Source organism: Dama dama, chromosome 26 (genome assembly GCF_033118175.1).
Source record: "Dama dama isolate Ldn47 chromosome 26, ASM3311817v1, whole genome shotgun sequence".
NCBI classification, from domain to species: domain Eukaryota; kingdom Metazoa; phylum Chordata; class Mammalia; order Artiodactyla; family Cervidae; genus Dama; species Dama dama.
In genome coordinates, this window is record NC_083706.1 from 53,544,047 (window position 1) to 53,557,478 (window position 13,432).

The following is a 13,432-nucleotide window of genomic DNA, read 5'->3' on the forward strand; positions in this document are numbered from 1 at the left end:
ATTGCTTTATCATTATTGCTATCTACATATATATTTTCAAATTTTTATTAATGTTACATTTTAATCTGAGTTATTTAATGAAAAACCATTTCATATTTTTGGAGAGTTGTTTCTTAATTCAATATTAACTTCCCTGTGTTGAGAAAGTGTGATTTGTTCATTTTATATTTATGGCTATTTAAGATATCTAAATATTTAAAATTAATTTTAATCATATTGTGTTATACTTTGTATTTGTCTTATTTCCCCAATTTTGATCCTACTTTTTTTGGTCTTATTTTTATTATGATTTTTTTTTATTTCAGTTTTTCTTTTCTTCTGGAAATTTTATTGCTAATCCCATTTCTTCATTGTGTGTTCTTAGCTTTCTATCGTGCATACCGAATGGCTAACATTAATCATTGTATCTTTCTCTTCCCAAGCAATCTATGGATCTTAGAACACTACTCCCATTCTGTCTATCTTGCTTCAAAGTTGCTTTCCAACATTTCAGAGCAATGTTTTTAATTCCAAAAATCAAACATTGTTATTCTTACTGTAGTTAATTGTTTTCAATTTAAATCCTATTTACTAATTTCCTTATCACAGTTTTTCCTCCCATTCTTAGATCTTTGTTCTAATATCCTTTTCTTTCTTTCTAAAACATCTCTCTAAAAGTTCCTTTTATGTCCACCTATAGCAGTAAACCTACTCAGTCTTCACCCAAAAAATGTCTTTTCTTTATTTGGTTTTTGAATGATTATTTTAACTCTGTGTACAGTTTTTAGGCTTGTAATAATTTTCTCCAGTGGTTTGAACCTATTATCTTGTTGTCTTCTGGATTCTGCTCTGCTGTTGGGAAATCAGTGGTTACAGTTAATTGTTAGGTTTTCCCTGATAACTCAGATGATAAAGAATCCACCTGCAATGCAGGAGACCCAGGATCAATCCCTAGGTCAGGGAAGGTCCCCCAGAAGAAGGGAATGGCTACCCACTCCAGTATTCTTGCCTGGAGAATCCCATGAACAGAGGATACAGCCAATTGGGTCACAAAGAGTTGGACATGGCTGAGTGTTTATAGTGGTGCAGTGCATGCAATATGCCCAGTCCTTTAACCCTCCCTCAATTACTGAGAAAGAGTTGGTCTTCAATTATGCTAATAGATTTTTCTATTTCTCCTTTTAGTTCTGTCAACTTTTGCTTTACATATTTTGACTCTATTATTTGATGCATTTGTATTAAGATTGTTACATCTTTTTGGTGCCTTGGTCTCTATGTCATTAAGGATGGTCCCGTTTTATCTTTGGTAATATTTCTTTTTCTAAGGTTTACCTTGCTTGAAGCTAATACAGCCTCCCCAGCTTCCTACTACTTAGAATTTGAATGATATGTCTTTCTCCATCCTTTTACTTTTAATTTATGTATCTTTCTACTTAAAGTAGATTTCTTATAAAAAATCTTGTTGGGTATTTCTTTTATATCCAATATTATTATGTTTCCTTGTACTTAGAGACTCTAGACCTTCTATGTTAATAGAATTATTGATAATGGCTGGGAATTTGTTTTCTATTTCTTCTAAATATATGTTTCTTCTGCACATGTTTTCCACATTTTTGAACTAACTGAACGCATTTTACTATTCACTTTCATCTCAACTATTGATTTATCCATATACCTTTTTTTTTTTCATTATTTTTCATTTGTTGATCCCTATGGTTTATAGTATATATCATTAACTTGAAGCAGGCTACATACACATATACCTCCTCATGTAGATCATAATCCAAATGTACACATTGCCATTTCTAATTTCTTAATTTTACTTTTGCCATACTTTCTTAATTTTACATATTGTAAAAACAGCAAAGTCTTGCTGCTATTTAGATACTCATTTTTGTTTTAAAGAGATTACAAATAAGTAAAATGTCTTTTATGTTTACCAACATGTTTATTACTTCTCACACTCTTAAACATTTTTTTTTTCTATAAGGTCACATTCTTTCTGAGGAAGTATATCATAAAGGTTTTATAAAGTTGATTTGCTTTCAATGATATCATTCAAGTTTTGATTTTCTGGAAAAGGCTTTTCCTTCACTTTTGAAATATATCTTCACATGATATGATGGAAGATTATAGGTTTTCAGGTTTTTCATTCAGAACTTTGAATGTGCAACTCTTTTGTCTTCTTATTTGCATAGTTCCTGATGCCAAACCTGCTATTATATTCATCTCTATTTCTCCTTATCTACATTTTTTCCTTTTATCTCTGATGTTGTCAAAATTTTCTCCCCATCTTCAATTTCTAGTAGTTTGACCTGATAAGCTTGATGTTTTTAAAATTCTCCTAGAGGTTCTTGAGATTTTGGGTTCTGTGGTTTGTTTCTTTTTATTAGTTCTGTTAATATTTCTGGCCTTTCTGTCTTCAATATTTCATCTTCTACTGTCTCCCTCTTCTCCTTCTGAAATTCCAATTAAGTGTGTATTACACCTTTGGACAGGGATTTTAGATTGTTTTTCTTATTTCTTCTTTCTCTCTGTTTCAGTTGGAAAAATTCCATTGATCTTCATCAGATTTTGCCTCTGCTGTGCCTTGGTTTTGGGCATGCCTGTTGAGTTCTTTATCTTGGCATTTGGTTTCTTTGTTTGCTTGTGTGTGTGTGTCTGTGTGTGTGGTGTGTCTGTGTGTGTGTCTCTTGTGTGTGTGTCTGTGTGGTTTGTGTGTTGTGTGTGTGTGTCTGTGTGTGATGTGTGTGTGCTGTGTGTCTGTGTATGTTGTGTGTGCATGTGTCTGTGTGTGTCTGTGTGTGATGTGTGTGTGTGTCTGTGTGTTGTGTGTGGTGTGTCTGTGTATGTGTGTCTGCGTGTGTGCTGTTTGTGTGTGTGTGTGTCTGTATGTCTGTGTGTGTCTGTGTATGTTGTGTGTGTGTGTGTGTCTGTGTGTGCTGTGTGTGTGTGCTGTGTATGTTGTGTGTGTGTGTCTGTGTGTGTGGTGTGTGTGTGCGTGTGTGTCTGTGTGTGTGTTGTGTGTCTGTGTGTCTGTGCTGTTTGTGTGTGTCTGTGTGTTGTGTGTGTGTGTGTCTATGTGTGTCTGTGTCTGTGTGTGTGTGTCTGTGTGTGTGTGTCTGTGTCTGTGTGTGTCTGTGTATCTGTGTGTGTGGTGTGTGTCTGTGTGTGCGTGTATGTCTGTGTGCATGCACATGTATGCTTCTGTGCATCCCTGGTCACTGTCGAGCGCCTCCTTTTGCAGCCGAGCAGGGCAGGCTTGCCCCCTCCTCCGCCGCCCCCTCCCCCGTCGCCCCCTCCCCCGCAGCCCCCTCCTCCCCCGCCCCCTCCTCCCTACCCCGTCGCCCCCTCCTCCCTCCCCCGCGGCCCCCTCCTCCCTCCTCCCCCCCTCCTCCCTCCTCCCCCGCCCCCTCCTCCCTCCTCCCGCGGCCCTCCTCCCTCCTCCCCCGCCGCCCCCTCCTCCCTCCCCCTCCTCCCCCGCGGCCCCCTCCTCCCCCGCCCCCCTCCCTCCTCCCCCGCCCCCTCCTCCCTCCTCCCCCCCCTCCTCCCCCCTCCCCCGCCCCCTCCCCAGGCTGCAGGCCCCGCGCTGTCAGCGGCGCTCCGAGCACACACACTGGCGTTTCCTTGCTCCGCAGTCTCAGCCACACCCTCTTGTGTGTCCGTGCAGGGCTGCGCTCGTGAGTGGATTTCCTCTGCTTCCCTCCGTGGCAGGGAATTTCACTCTGTACGCTTGCAAGACAGAGATGTGCAGGGTGTCCACCCTCCTTCGACAGCTGCTGACCATTTTCCGAGACCGTGAGGCAGGAGAACTTCCTGGCTCTCCCGGAAGTAAAGGTGCTCACTTCCTGTGCGCGGGGCCCACACTGCGCGGTTGGGCCTGTGAGTCTCGACAGGCCGGCGTCATCTGTAGGCACAGGCAGCGCGGCTGAGTCTCCAAGCTTTCTCACAGGCCTCCAGGGCGGCCTGTGGGCCAGAGCTGGCAAGCAGGGGCGGCCTCCTGTGATGTCTGGGCCTCCCACAGATTCTAAACCATCACAGAGGCACACACTCTGCCTTTAGAAATTTGTGAGTGTTGAAGAATATTTTGTTGCCAGATATGATTGCTACCGCTTCCTCTCATGTTCCACCAAAGATGAAATCATTTATATGCCCCTTCTGTCCTCTGAGGGGCTTGTCATGTATTGGGATTCATTTTACCTTATTGCTTTATGACTCTCTGACAGGCTGAATAAAGATATAATTTTATAGTTTGTCCAACTGCTATCAATTGTTGTGGTGAGGACAGTATTTTATTGCAGTTTTTTACATTCTAAGTAAAAGTGGAACCACGCAGTATCACCTTTATTGTGTATAAGTAGAATAACATCAAAAATGACAAATATTCTAAGGAAATTGTCTCACATTCAAAGTGATGGCTTTGACACAGTTTCACAATTTTAGCCTTTTCAAAATAAATTTGGTATAAAAATTGTTCTGTCAGACACACCTCAAGTTAAACTCCTTTGGAGCTTGATATTATCAACTTTTTCAAATTTCCTTAGACTGGGCTTCCCAGGTGACTCAGAAAATAAGGAAGCTGCCCACAGTGTGGAAGACCTGGGTTTGATCCCTGAGTGGGGAAGATGACCTGGAGGAGGAAATGGCAGCCCACTCGTCTTCTTGCCTGGGGAATTCCATGAACAGAGGAGCCTGGCAGGCTACAGTCCATGGGGTCACAAACAGTCGGACACGACTGACTAACGCTTTCACACTCACAATATGTTAAATACAGAATAGAAACACTTATTTTGTAAAGACCCCACAAATGCCATTTTTATACTAGAAATAAATATTTGAAAGCTAAAGAAAAAATTTCTACACAACTTTAAAATTGGGAAAATGGAGTTAAGAATTAGAGTCAAAGGAAATGTATATGGTCTCTCATATGATGTGCAAAAATGTATGGTGCTTTATGATGAAATTTATAACAATTAACAGAAGAAGGAATTTTAAAAATATATTTGCCATTGTATTTGCAATTTCTCTCTATTAAGAAACACTGAGATAATAACTTGCTGGGGCGATTTGTGTTTTGTCCTGAGTTTGAAAAAAGAAGGTGAGTTTCTTCAAAAAATGGTACTCTGTCATGTGACACTAACTTCTTATGTATTAATACTTAACTTGATGTCAGCTAAAAATTATTTGTAAATTTTCAATACTTTAATTACTGTCTTCTTCATTTTATTCCATTAGAATTCCATTAGAAACAGAATTCATAAGTGCATTCACTAGTACTTTTAAATAATACATGAGAGTCAACAAAATTACTTAAATTGTAAGGAACTGAGCAATTTTCTCAGCTTTTAACTGAAACTTTGTTATAGTAAGTCCTTTTCTTTATCTTATATGTGTTTATAAATGTGTTTAGAATGAAAAGATAGCACTGGGTATTAGAAAATACCTTTGAAGTATTTATGTTCTTAAAACTAATAATTTATTTTTTGCTACACTTTTAAGTTTTTTAATTTACTTTTACGTTTTAGGGTTGTACTGATATGAAACAGTAGAGGTGACTTAATTAATGCTGTCTTCAAACAATGGACATTTGCATAGGGAATAATTGTGGAAATTAATTTTTTAATACATTTGCAGGCTTCCCAGGTGGCTCAGTGGTAAAGAACCTACCTGCCAATGCAGGGGATACAAGAGACATGGGTTTGAACCCTGGGTCAGAAAGATCCCCTGGAGTAGGAAATGTCAATGCGCTCTAGTATTCTAGACTGGGAAATCCAATGGACAGAGGAGCCTGGTGGGCTACAGTCCACGCGGTTGCAAAGAATCAGACATGAATGAGCATACACACACATTCTATTTCTGGAAATTTCTTTATTGTTTTAAATGGCAAAGCAAATTTTTGTGAACCATATGGATTAAAACAGTTTGGTCAGTTCAACAATGCCTGAAATTTAACTAAATATAAAGGTGTCTGAATAAAAATATCACTTGGGTCCATGATTGCTTATAAAAACTATATAATATTTGATGAATCATATGAACTTTTGTTATTAGTGATGCAGCTATTGAGAGGAAACACAGACCCTAGTTGTATCTTGTGTTAATCATTTAGTCATGTCTGACTCTGCAACTCTGTGTGGACTGTAGCCTGCCAGGCTCCTTCATCCATGGGATTATCCAAGCCAGAATACTAGGGTGGGTAGCCACTCGCTTCTCCAAGGGATCTTCCTGCCCCAAGGATCGAGCTCAGGTCTCCTGCATGCAGGTAGATTCTTTACCATCTGAGCCAGCAGGGAAGCCCCCAGACCCTAGTAGAGGAGTACATTACCTGAAGTCAGAAGCAGGTATCTCAAATCCCTATCTGGTTTTATTTTTTTCCAACATCCTTTTCTGTGATTTCCAGCAGATATAAATTGTTGGGACTTGTCATAAGTGGTCCCAGAAAGTGAAAATACACTTTTAAAAAAAGGTGCAGGGTATTAGCAGAGACTGAATCTTCAGATTTTTGAAGATTCGTTCAGCTCGTTTCAGTTCAGTTTGATCGCTCAGTCATGTCCAACTCTTTGCGACCCCATGGACTGCAGCACACCCAACCTCCCTGTCCATCACCAACTCCAGGAGCTTGCTCAAACTCACGTCCACTGAGTCAGTGATGAAGCTAGACAGCTGCCAAATAAAAAGTTTCAGGCAGCTTCTGCTTTTTTGGTCATGAATTGGCATTTTACTTTGAGCAAGATGACTGCTTGTTTTAAGAAGATGGAATTGAGTGTTCCTTTCAGCTGTGGAGATTTAAGGTTATCTTAAACTTGTCAGGGACCTGGGGTTTATGAACTACCCACACACGTGACAACTGGCCCTCCCAGCCACCGTTTCCCTCTGTTACACAGAGGTATGTACCTGAGAACCTAGCTCCAATGAAGAATATATGACGCGGGAGGGGGGACAAAGAGCTGAGAGGAAAAGCTCCCTAAGGGAAGGAGGAAACCAGGAAATGGCCACGGAGAAGGAAAAAAGGTTCTTGGCACCGTTTTTGATGCTGGACCCTGACTCTATCTGACGTCTCTTTGCTGTATTTGGAAACGCCCTGGAGAAAATGCAGTCTACAGGTGATCTGACACGACCCTCGCAGCACCAACAACCGTGACGCTTGCTTCCCACGCTGTTTTTCTGTTGGACGCGTCTAACTGAACACGGACGAGAAGGAACATGTACTCTTACTCTGAGTCCGGGTGAGCCGGCAGCCTCTGCAGAGGTGATCGGGTAAAGACCAGGACCTCGTGTCGGCAAGAGCTCGCCGCCGCTGAGCAGACCCTGTCTGCGGAAGATGCCCGGCCTTGGCGCGGTGCTCGGGACCCCAGGGGCCACAGCCAGCGCCACGTGAGGGGGCGGGGAACGGCGGAGGAGACTGACCACGGGGTTTGCTGAGCTCAGCCGCCGTGAGGGCCCCTAGTTCCTGCTTCATTAACTGATGTTGCCTGGTCCTCAGAAATGAATTCATGGACAAGCTGGAGTAACCCTTGGGATTGGGGAAAGGAGCATCCTGGGTAAAAACTGGATTTCCAGCTCACTTATAAGATAAGCATGATTATCGTAATGTTTTAGATCTCAAGAGGTAAGTGATTTGATTGCCTTCGCCCCTTGGGGAATGAAGCCCGGGCTACGTATTAGACAACACAGTGAATCTTCTCACATAATAATTTTTCTTATGGCAGCTTTACCACAGGTGAACAACAACAGCATGCACACACGCTGCCCCCAGGATGCAGGAAATGCTTTTTGCTCTGGCACAGATAGCTGGAGAAATGGGAAATTTGGAAACAAGTCAGAAACAAACGGTTATTGAGTTTCTGTGTTACACAAGCTCTTGCTTTATGTGCTCGGGGTGAATGACGCACAGAGGACGCCGGCTCCTTCTGTGGGGGAGGTTGTGTTATTGTGCGCAGACATCTGCTGCCCTTCTCTGCGCTGGGTCACCTTCCTACTCCGTGAGTGGTCACCACGATCCCCTCTCCAGGGCACCTAGGGTCAGGGTAGTGTGGTCCATGTTGAGTCTCCATCCATCCGTTTCTGCTTGACATTAATGAGCACGGACTCCTTCTTTGATTTTCCTACAGTAAAAGAAACACGAGTTGAAAGATGCTAAGATATTTGTGCTCCTCATTTCCACAGTCTTTCCTTTAAAAAAAAATATTTGACTGTGTTCGGTCTTGAACTTCCCAGTGGCACCAGTGGTAAAGAACTTGACTGCTAATGCAGGAGGCGTAAGAGATACAGGTTCAATCACTGGGTCAGGAAGATCCCCTAGAGAAGGGCATGGCCACCTAATCCAGTATTTTTGCCTGGAGGTTTCCATGGACAGAGGACCTTGGTGGGCCACAATCCATAGCATCTCACAGAGTTAAACACGACTGGTGTGACTTAGCACACACATACACGCATGGTGAGTCTTAGTTGTGCCCTCCGGCCTCTGTAGTTATGGCACATGGGGTCCAGAGCTCACAGACTCAGCAATTGAGGTGCACAGGCTTGGTTGCCCTGTAGCATGTGTGATCTTAGTCCCCTGACCAGGGATTGAACCCAGGTCCCCTGCATCAGAAGGCGGATTCTTAACCACTGAACCACCAGGGAAGTCCTTCTACAAACTTTCCTGGCTAATACATGCTCAAAGTGGAGATGACATTTTAGCAGAGATACACATGGCCATAAGAAAATGAGAAGGGAAATATGAATAAAAAATAAGTTGATCATGTGATGGGGATTAGAAATGGGGCAGGGGGAAAGAGCAGGATTGCGATTTCAAATAAGCCAGCAACTGTGAGTAAAACTCTTTCTTCTACAGTTTAAATAGTGGCTCAGATGGTAAGGGATCTGCCTTCAATGAGGCAGACCTGGGTTCAGTCCCTGGGTAGGGAAGGTCCCCTGGAGTAGGAAACGGCAACCCACTCCAGTATTCCTGCCTGAAGAATCCCACGGACAGAAGAAGCCTGGCGGGCTACCGTCCATGGGGTTGCAGAGTCAGACATGACTGAGCGACTAACATTTTCACATTTCTCACTTGCTACCTCACCCCCAAATTTGGGGTTAAAACCTTCAGATTTTAATACACGAAGTGTTCTATTTGTTCTCCTCATATTTGACTATCCTTTTTGTCCACATCAAGTATGTGTTGGGCATCTACCAAGCATCTGACTGAGGACGTGCCAGGCATTGAGGCTGATGGACGAGGCAGACAGGAGTCCTGTGGTCCCAGCTGAGGGTCATAGCTGGCACGGCTGTCCTCACGTGGGCTGCCTTCCATGGGCTGCGGAGGTTTATCTCCAACGGCCAGTCACTCGGGGACCCTGACAGCTGTGGGCAGTCTGCGTCCCTGCCACCATCTGGTTCTCAAGAATTAATTTTTAATTGAATAAAACAGCCCTGTGGTGACTAGACAGCATTCACCCTGGCCTTGCTCTAGTGAGCCTGAGCACAGGACGGTCCCTGCCTTTCAGCCTTGTCTCAACCAGCCACATCTTTGAAAAATAGACCCTCAACATCTGCTCTCCAATTTGTCACTGGTCACTTTCTTATTCACAGTTCACACCTACCCAAACTGTGTGGAAAAGTATAGTGAGGCACGCCAGTGTTCAGAACGGAACTTCATTTTACTTGCTGTGTGCATTCTACTTATTGGCAGAAGCATAATCTTCATTCAGCCCCTTTTCTTGGGACCTCATGTAATCTTTTCTCTGTCTCCTGGGCTCACTGGGACCCTGGCGATCCCCGGAGGCTCTTTCAGGCTTGTTCACTAAGCCCCAGTTTATAGGCAGAGATCTTTAGAAGCAAGACAGTCAAGTGGGTGTTTGAGGAGTAAGGATGGGTGGTGATGACACTGGGAGAAGGAGACTGCAAATCTGGACCGGTCAGAATCAGATCAAATAAATGAGACGTCAGTAGTAGTGGTAGTGTTGGCCACTCAGTCGTGCCCAGCTCTCTGTGACCCCATGGACTGTAGCCCGCAAGTCTCCTCTGTCCATGAGATTCTCCAGAATCTGGATACTGGAGTGGATTGCCATTTCCTTCTCCAGAGAATATTCCTGACCCAGTGATTGAACCCAGGTCTCCTGCATTAGCAGGCAGATTCTTCACACCAGGGGCTTAAGCCAGGAATGCTGGCCTCTCCTGCCAACAAAGCCGTTTCTGCTCTGGTGACTTGTCTCGTGTTCAGCGCCTTCTCTGGGGAAGCGCTAACAGAGTCCAGCAGCCCTAAGACTCCAGTACTGGTCCAGGCCCTTGCCTCTCACCCCTCCGCTCAGGGTTAGGCCTGGTAGGAGACACCAGGATGGCCAGCCATCTCCCAGTCTTCAGAAAAATAATAGCAATGCACTTACTTACACCCTTACTGGGAAACAAGAAATCATGTCAGACTGTGCAATCAGAATTGCACATGAATAGTCTCTGTACACCGAACAGAGGTCAAAATAGAAGGTTTTGGTCTATCTAAAAATAAATGCAATAGTCAATAGTCAAAATGAATGCTCTGTATTCAAAATAAAACTCTAGAGAGTAAAGAAAATAAAACAAAAACAAACAAACAAAAAAGTAAACGAATTGGAGCGGGGAGAATTTGACCTATGAAAGTTCTTCTATGAACTGACTAATAATTCACTGAAAATACCAGAAAATATTTGGAAAATGTTCCTACTATTAGCTATTTGATAGGAAAATCTTTCTAAATTATCTGAGTTTATTTTATCTTAAATAGAGATATCTCCTTCATGGAGAAGTTCTCAGGAATATATAAGAACTTGTACATCATGTACTGTCAGAAAACCTTACTCAAAATTAGTCCTCAGTGCACTTTAATCATGGGATAACAGTGAAAAGAAAAATCAGGAATCTCATACCTTTCAAATCTCATCTTTAAAAAAAAAAAAACTTTGCATTTTGTACACAGAGCAGCAAACATTTTTTCTGTAAAGAGTCAGGTAGAACTATTTTTAGGCTATGGCCTAAAAATGGCTATATGGCCACTGCTATATTTATATTATTCTGCCATCGTAGGGCAAAAGCAACCAATGTGTATGTGAATGGGCATGGCTGTGTTTAAATAAAACTTTATTTACAAACCAGACCAAGGGCCAGATTTGGCCCACAGGTAGTAGTTTTCAAACCTTCAAGTTAGTAAATTACAACATACAAATATGATTCAGAATTTTTGAAAGAGAAATTCTTATATTTTCTTTCTTTTGGTTTAATAAAATATTATCTGGTTGGTATTTTTTTCAGATTGGTTATTGCCTGTATTTTGGAAATAAAGTTGCATGCTGTTTAGTATATTTCTAGAGAAGAATATTTCTAGAGAGAATTGTGAGTTCAAGTAACTCCTACAAAGGCAGTTGCTTTTTGTTCCAAAGGAAGTCTCTATATAAAATATTCAAAATGAATGAATATTAAGGCCATACATGTTAGAAAAACAGAATTCTGGCTTTAGCTGATCATCACTATTTTTCTCTAGGGAAGTAATAGCTGGAAAGAAAAGGAAAGATAAGCAAATTATAATAATTTCATAACTTGGAAAGACAAATTGTTTATATTGATCAACTCTTTAAAAATTCAATAAGAAACATTCACTAAGCCTCCCAGTTGTTAACCTAATTTTGCATCACCTACCACAAAGAAACACTAAGACTGCTTTGTATTTTTTCTTCTGTTTACTTGTCACCAAAAGGAAAAAAAAAAATAGTTTAAAATTTTTAATCTTTGAATTTTCTACCCTATTCTCATTTGTATGTATCATCTTTCACCTAACATTGTTTTTGTTTGTTTTTCTTTTGAGAAAATATTGCTCACTTGCCTGACTCTGGAATTGGAGTCTCTGGCTCCTGAAACCATATCACATATATGTGACGAGATATATCATTCTTCCCAATCAAAAAGCAGTCTATGAGGACTCTTCTACTTTAGTTAGCTTTGAATGATCCCCTTTAGGACAGTTCTCATACATTCCCTTCATACAATTTCCTTTGACTAGTCCATCTTTCCAAGAAGAAGTCATCCAGAATATTTTTCCCCATCTAAAACGTTTAGAGGCATCGTGCATATCATTCCCCATGAAGGACCTTCTGATTTGAATGTGTCACAATTGTTCCCCCTGAAATCTGTCAGGTTAAGGACTTTTTCTTCTTCAGAGTGCAAGTCTCAGGCTGACAGTAGAGTCAGATCCATCGCGCGGCTTTGTTCCTCTTCGAGCCTGGACATTTAGGTCGTCTATTTTTTCCTGTCTCCAGGGCTTTCTTTCCCAACATCTCAACAATAACTATATTCATCCTTTCTCTAGTAGGTGCTACAACAGCTCATTCCTTGACATGTAAAGACCCTGAACCTTAATTTATTATAGAAATCCGTGTGAGAAAAAGAGGTCAGAGAAGTTCCTCATTCATGTGGTTAAATATAAAAAATGTGATGTTTGTCTGAAGAGATGAAGCACGTCAAGAAAGACTAGATAATCCTATGCTTTCTGATGATGGCACCAAGCTTTGCCTACCCATGTAGTTTTTGCTTTTAAATACTTTTAAAAGTTTGCATCCTTTTCTGTTATGCTTCAGGCTAGGAAGTGGGGTCCAAAATACACCCTTTAATGAAAATATCCCAAGGATCTAAATGTTTTCCTTTTGGATCCTATTTCAGAGGTATTTATTTGTTAAGTTATGGGCTATTTTTTGCTTTACTTCCAAGGTAAAAAAAATCAACTTGGAATATAGGTTTTATATTATTTTCATATTTCTTCAATTCATGACTCTTATCTTTCATTTTCCTTTGTTGACCTCTCTAATAAAACATTTAAAATATTTGTCTGATTCTAATTGTTTTAAATGTTTTTTTGTCTTCTTCTGAATCAAGCAAAATACAAATATTGTATGTGACACAGAATAACTTTTATGATAGCAGTCATCATTCCTTCTAGCTTTTCAACTGGGCTGTTAAGAAGGTTAAAAACATGGAATCACATGTAAATTTTAATGATATAATTCCTACTTAACTGGCCACACACTGCTTAAGGACAAAATACAAGATATAAGACTCCTGGACATTAAATTCTTGAAAGTTGTAGGGACAAAACAAGATTCAAGAGGGACAATGTATTTTAATGTCTCTGAGGCAATGAGCAAGATTACATTTGCAGATCAAGACACAAATAATTTGCTTATTTGGGTAAAATGCTTATGCTCAGAGGAGAAGAATTTCAGAAAGCATCCTCCACTTTTTTCCTATTACTCTGAACTTAATATGTGGGGAATATTGTTCTAGGTATGAGAAATCATGCACATTTTTACACAAGAGCAAGTGTGATCCATTTTTATTACAGAATTGTTAGATCAAGATATGAAAAGTTGGATTGCATTTTAAAAATACATGAATTAATTTTAAATTGTATTCTTAGGCTAAAATCTTATAAATGAACAAAATAGTTTAA